This window comes from Asparagus officinalis, chromosome 3, assembly GCF_001876935.1.
Source record: "Asparagus officinalis chromosome 3, Aspof.V1, whole genome shotgun sequence".
NCBI lineage: Eukaryota > Viridiplantae > Streptophyta > Magnoliopsida > Asparagales > Asparagaceae > Asparagus > Asparagus officinalis.
The window spans coordinates 42,969,580-42,977,424 of NC_033796.1; the positions used below are offsets into that span (position 1 = coordinate 42,969,580).

Here is a 7,845-nt window from a genome sequence, read left to right on the forward strand (position 1 = left end):
TCAAGGTTTTAAATATCGGATGTCGGGTTCATGTCGGATGGCTAAAATCCATATCGGATAGCGGAAATCGGGGATATATCGGGGGATATTGACTAAATATCAGATTGTCATATCGGGTAGTGCGCATATGTATGATATTATGTCCTAAATGTAACCTAAGCATACATAAATTCAATATAAGCATACTTTATAAATTCTATAGACTAAACATATTTATAAGTAAATAATATATGGATTTGGGTTCATAAATTCTTTCTATCGGGTTCATAAGAAACCCTTAAACATGAGAACGGGTCAAACGGGTTTGGGTATTTATCACTAAATCCAAACCCAATAACAAAAAACAGATCTTAAAGAAGAGTACCATATCGACCGATTTTTCAAGGCTAAAAAATAGGCCGATATGCCCGATATGATCCTGATATTTCCGATTTGGCCCTGAAAACCGACATACGAGTTGAAAACATCTACGTCGTGTCGGTCAAGCCCTCAAACCGATATGTCGGACATGTCGGCCGACATTTAAAACATTGAAAAATACAGGTAGGAATCAGCGTATCTGGATTGCCTTTCAACCTCAAAGCATTTGGTTTTCAGTTCAGGTACCGTAGCAGTCGACGACTTGACTGAGGTAGATCTTCACTCGTTATCCTTCTTCACAAGTGGTGGTGGTGTGGGTGGGTAGATCTTATGTTGTAACTTGATTTTGAGCGAATTTGTTGATGTTCCATCCATGAAGTATGGAAAGTGCCAAACATTGGGAACTACCTGGGGAGGAGCTAAGAACAAGAACAATGAGAAGCGAGAACCACTTAAATGGAGGAGTCTATTGTATTTCACCCTATGTTTCACATAGCAACTGGGGATCGAAATGCACCAAATTTGATGACTTAGTTAAGGGAAATACAAAGTTAGAGCATGATATTAGAGATGTTGCAACATATGTTGGGGAGGCCTTGGATGCTTGTGTACGAACAAAATACAAGTACAAGGGTAGGGTAAGAAAGGTCAGCTAGTAGAGAAATTGATGGAAGATTTGTTGCAATATACTTGAAAATGAACGTTACTAGTTACCACTCTTGCTGAGCCTATAAATTTAGTATCTAAGGTTTCAATTGGTATGCTCTCTTTGACAAAGTGTAGAAAGTTTAATCAACGTGAATATCACAATAAGACTAATAGGAAAAGAGTTAAAGTCATGCAAACATTGAGTTTCCCTCATGAAGTTTATTTACTAATGTAAACTATAATGGATTATGAGTAAAAATGACAATAGCATCCTTAAATTTTATTTATCGATTTATTACAAAATTACACATCTATCTGAATCTTGCTTAAGAAATTATAAGGGAACAAAATTTTCTACTAGCATACTAATTTTGTGCATGAGGTTTAAGTCTCATGAATAGTGTAACGACGATGAGCATTAATGATTTATAGTAAGACATTTTTTACACTAATCAAGGATTTGCATTTAGATTCTTGTACTAGAAATTGATTTAACATTTGTAACAATATACCTCTTTATATTAGTCTTTTTTTGTATTAATAATATTTATGACAATCGTTTTCTTAAGGAAATTTTTTAGCTACAATTTGTACATTTTTCCTACGTAGAGTTTAATTTTTTATCATTGTACTCATCATCGGCCTAAACTATTCAAATATATAATTTATGTTTGTTTTCATATACTAAGTGTTATAATCTACTCCCTATATATTCCGAGTCGCAAACAATAATTTTTATATTTAGTTCTGAAGTACTTTCAAATGTTAAATATATCTTTGGGTATATGTAATGATATGAATTCTTTTCGATTCTTGTTATTAGAACATTATAGTCACTACTTTTCATTAAAAATGCTAAACAAACAACGTAGAAGCACAAATAATTATTCAATTTTAGTCGCAAATATATTCCTCTATCGCATAGAGTGGAATATACACTTGCTCTAAGTAGAAAAATGTAAGCCAAATCAAAAGCCTAAGTCCACTAGAAAGTACATTCATTAATCAAATTTATGCATCTAAAAGTCTCTAGCATGTGTTATTATAAAGTCATTATGAATATTCTTTTACAAAGTTTTCACTCTACATAATTTATATATGGCTAAATTGCATTAAAATGACTTATATTTTGCTCATTTAGTATTTATATACCCTAAGTTTTTTTGGGATCATTTATATACCCTTAGCTGTTTAAATTTAACACTTTAGTACTTCTATTGTGCAAACGTAAAAATTTTCATCTAAAAGTTTTCTTATAACATTCACATATTAGTTTTAGTGTTTTTAGTCATTACTATTTTAAATTTATTGTTAATCCTATCTAAACACTGATCAAACATATTTTGATTCAATTTGAAAAATAAAAAGTTGATAGATTTAGTAGTAAGTTTAGCAAATTTAGTAGTTAGAAAGTTATAAAACTAGGTTTTATACACGTACAATGCACGTGATTAAATACTATGATTAAGTATTTTTGATTTATTTGCTTACTAAAATTTGTTTCTTAGTATGCACGTGATTAAATACTATGATTAAGTATTTTTGATTTATTTGCTTACTAAAATTTGTTTCTTAGTTCCACTTTGCTTGTTTTTGCTCACCAATTTGTTTCTTAGTTCCACTTTGCTTGTTTTTGCTCACCTATGTCTTTAAACTGTGATTATTTATTTTTTTAATGTTTTAATGGGCTACACCAAATTTAAAAATTTTACATTAATAATTGAATTGATAAGAAATAAATATAATCTAAAGCTAATTTGAATTTGCACGTTATTTAGATCGATATGAAACTAAGCTTGACTTGAGAAGGTATAATGTTGTAAAAGTAAAAAACACTTGAAGAAATAGTGTTATAAAAGAAAGATGAATAATTAAAGCCAATAATCCAAGATGATTAATTAAAGTGGGCTACAATGAAACTAAAAAGAATATAAATTTTGTTGCTAATCATTGATAGACTTTAGAAAAATTATAAGATAAAGATTAATACTAACTCTAGTACACTTTTATATGATAATTGCATCCACATAACCATATAAAAATATTAAAAGAGTTCATGAAAATCCCTTCTAAAGATTCATGATTTTTCCTCAAAAAATTAAGCTATTCTATAAAATATTCAATAAATTAAATTTGTGTAGTACTTTATATTTAGTGGCCTTTAATAAGAATTTTAGTTGTAAACTATGCTACTTTCATATTTAAAGATCTTAAAATCTGACAGTACTATTACATACTTATCTTTGACTGTGTCCCTAAAAATAGATTATTCGTTGGTAGTCATATCCCCAAATAAGGTTACTTACAGAGTCATGGCACTATATAGAAAAAAAATATCAATTTTAACTTTTTTTTACTTACGCTATGGTAACTAAGTATCATGTGCATACTTTTTGTTAATTATAATAATTTTCCTCATCTTATCTAGCTTATTATATCTTGCAATATAGTTGATCAATAGCTTTACTTTAGTTTTTATTGTAAGATTATTTATATATAATTTTATATTAAGTTTATGATTCCTTTGGTATTTTAAGAATAAAGTATGAAAATTTATAAATACTTACTAATTTTTCTTGTATCTTTCATGAAGACTGCTTTTTTAATTAGGATAAAATAGTTTAATATGTTCTTCAAGGGGAACTCGGTCAGTGCTTATTTGTCGGATTTGCCTTTTTATCAATGTCAATTTAGGTGATTCATGAATGTTTCCAAATTTTGAGTTTATTTCCTTCACTTATCCATTTGAAATAAAAACAACTTAGTTATTTTAAATGATATATCTGAACTTTCTGATAGTTTCTCCATACATATCTTAATGTATTTTTTACTTTATAAATATTATCGACATTAGAGATAAATATTTATACATTATAATCAATTAATGCTAACCTATTATATTATAGTCTTTTATTAATTTTTCTTTTATCAATGGATGTTATTATTAAAATTATATGCAGTTCCTTGAATTTATACAGTAATGTTAATTTTTAATCTATCATATATTTTTAAATTCTTATTCCTAAACTGGATAGTTTCAATCTATGGTAATTGCTATTTTTTATCGGCATCAACTTAGACTAATTTTAGATGTTGAAAAGAGATGATAAATTTTAAATTAAAAATTAAATTTATATAACTTAGTGTTATAATATCAAATATTTTCTCTTTTCTTTGCCAAAATTTTAGCTTTTTTTGTGATTTTGAACTTTGGAGGGTGTGCTTTGTATTTTTTAAACTTTGATAATATTTTATGAAAACTTTTAATTATAAGTTGGGTGCTTATAATTCATATTTCATGTATTGGTGGTAAATTTTTAAATGTCAGAATATTTCTTGTAGCTGTGAAAATTTGAAGGTATTTTTACAATTACTAAAATTTTGGGTTATTTTTTAAAAAATTTAAATTTTCAATGATCTACTGATAATTTCTAAATTTAATGTGTACATGTTATAAGTTTTGAAATTTCATGATTTTTTGTAATTTTTTACTTTTCGAGAGTTTTTGTAATTTTTATAACTTTAAGATTATTTTTTGCAAATTTTAAAATTTTAAGTGCTTAGTGGTAATTCTTAGAATCCATCTATATTGTTGCTAAGTTTTAAAATCTCTGAATTTTAAAGTTTTTTTATAATTCAAACTTTGATGTTGTTTCTATAATTTTCAAAATGTTGAGGGTGTTAATTATAAATTTTAGATTTTTAGATTTTATGTTTGTTTATAAGTTTAAAAAAGTCAAGTCGTTTTGTGTAATTTTAAACTTTTAAGGATATTATATGCAATTTTTGAAACTTTTGGGTTTTTTATAATACTTCATGTATTATAATATGTTATCCACGTATAATTACTTTATCTTATTTTTTCTAAATTGTTGAGTTATAGATAGTTAATATGGAGTTAATATAAGATATAATTCGCATTTGGATAGATTAAGATTTAAGTAAAATATTTAAAATAACTTTTTTAAAAATTGTTGAGCTATAGATAGTTTACGTGGAATTAGATAAGATATGATTAAAATTTAAAAAGATTAAGATTCAAATGAAATAACCAAAATAGTGAAGGGTAATATTGACCATGAAAAGTTTTTTCTGAACTCGTGCTTTTAAAAGGTGTATGATATGATATGATTAGCATATGAATGTTATAGGAAAACTTTCGAATGAAAATTCTCATGTTTACATAATAGAGGGTATGAAAATGCTAATTTTAAACAACTCAGGGTATATAAATGCTCTGAAAAATAACTAAGAGTATATAAATGCTAAATTAGCGAAACATAAAGTATTATAGTGCTATTTAGCCTTTATATATTGATTTTCAAGAAGAGAAATTAGCCTAACCTTCATAATTACAAAGCAGATTGTTCTAATAAGTTGTAATTTATTTTTCCATAACATAGTATCGATATCAACAGTAAAGTCTTAATACAGTCTTAAAGCTAAGCGTACTAAAAAAACAAGAAAGAATTTTGACACTTTTTGACAAAGGATAAAGTAAATACGAATGATTTTAGATTTTATTAATTGATTAGTCCCATTAAACTTTTACAACCTCTCATGTTCTTAAGGACATCCTAAAACTTGGCTTTCACAGAATTTAATTGCCAGTTGGCGGCCCATCACCTTGACACCTTGAAATTCTACTACATCCCATTCCCATGTGCCAAGGATCGAAGGAGGGGGGAGATCATTGTTTGGTTCTGGAATTTTAATGCATCTTCCTGGAACAAGCTCACATCGGCGAGAGTCTCTCTTGATACTTTCGACCACTAATGGTTCTGCCAAACAATGCCCAAGAATCAAAAGGCCAACGAAAACAAACATAGAGACAATGAGCTCTTAAGGATCGTTATCATTTGTTACCGGATTTTTATAGTCTTGGTATGAGGGTTAGAAAGAGGGGAATGATCAATTTTTAGAGGATTAAGGATCTAAATCCATTAAATATGAGAAAAATATGCTACATTAATAGTTATAAAGAGAGAGATACACTCTCAGCAAATATGATATGACACGGTGAGTTATCTAACGATATCCCTTCTTCTATAGTGCTTCATTGTATCTCTTGTTAGTATATCAAGTATATCTTTTCCTGAGGAGGAAGTGATACTGATAAAGTGTTTCATTGTATCTCTTGTTAGCGTATCTTAAGTATATCCTTTCCTAAGGAGGAAGTAATACACTGATAAAATAAAATCCAAGTTATAAATTCAAACTTTTATATTATCTGGAGATTCATACATCTACTAATTAGGTAGGCCGTAGGCATCTTATATAGTGTTCTATATGTGTGTGTAGCGTGCGTGCACGCACTAAAAAAGCAGATTGGTTAAAAAGTAATAATAAAGTGATAAAATGGCAATACATAAGTTTTTTCGATCAAATTTCCCAAAATTTTGTATTTATCCCCTCAGGTTCTAAATTTTGTAAAAAGCTCCCCTCTCCCTCCCTTCCCACCATCTCCTCCCAATCCTCAACCTTCGCTCCTCTCTCCCACTATCTCCGTCATTTCTCATATTCTCACTTGTTCCACCTTCCTTTTCTCTTTGTCTAACCGCACCTCTTCTTAATTAATTCCCTTAACTTCTCTCTAATATTTGATGATTTGAGGGTGAAAAGTAATCTTTTAAAAAGCCTTTGCTAAGCGCCTAGGAATATGCCTGCGTTTAGGTGGTACTTAGACCACCTGCCTGAGAAAAATGGGTATGCTTAGTACCAAGCATAAATTTTGTGCTTAGTAGAGATGTGTCACATCCTCATCCACTCACTACCCATGTGAATGTGGTCCTATATTTGAATGAGATATATATATATATATATATGAGAAAAATGGGTATGCTTAGTACCAAGCATAAATTTTGTGCTTAGTAGAGATGTGTCACATCCTCATCCACTCACTACCCATGTGAATGTGGTCCTATATTTGAATGAGTGGAGGGGTTGTGACACATCACTATCAAGCATAACTTTTTGTGCTTGGTATCAAGTATACCTATATTGCTCTCTCTATATATATACATACATACATATGCATATGCATATACATACACACGCACATACACATATATATTTATCTAAACATATTTAAATTAGACCACTTTTAAAACTTAATTAGCAAAATAGTCAGAAAAAGTATTTAATTAGCAAAATAAACCATTTTTGTTAAATGTTAAATGTCAAAATTGGTCTATTTCAAAATTTTATCAATTTCAAAATTATTTTGTTCATAAAAAATTGTAAATATGATTATATATATAAATTATGAAAAGTTGCATTTGATGCAATTATAATTTTCTAATTAATTGTAAAAAGTAAGTTTCTAAAAAACGACTTGGAGTAAATTTATTTGTGCATAGTTCTTGTAGAAAGTGTTGTGTTGTAGTTAACATCAGGGCCGGTTGAAGGCATAGACCACTAAGGCAAATGCCTAGGGCCCCAAAAAATATATTCTTTATATTATATGTGTGTGTGTGTGTGTGTGTGTGTGTGTGTGTGTGTGTGTGAAATATGTGTATGCTTAGTATCAAGCACAAATTTTGTGATTGGTAGTGAGGTGATACAATCCCCTCCACTTATTCAAATGGGGGACCATATTCACATGGGTTGAGAAGTACATAGGGATATGCAACTATTTGAATGAGTGAAGGGTATTATGTCACCTCACTACCAAGCACAACTTTTTGTGTTTGGTACCAAACATACCCATTTTTCTCTCTCATATATATATACATATACATACATAACATACATATACATACACACACACATACATATATACACACACATGTGTATATATATATATATATATATATATATATATATATGTATGTATGT

The 7,845-nt window shown here is 28.8% G+C and overlaps 1 protein-coding gene across 1 annotated transcript in view; it reads left to right on the forward strand.

Annotated features, from left to right (window-relative positions):
- Window positions 1-7,845, forward strand: part of LOC109833963 (ABC transporter A family member 7-like) — a 28,726-nt gene that overhangs the window by 4,112 nt on the left and 16,769 nt on the right. The gene's annotated exons all lie outside the window — the stretch shown is intronic.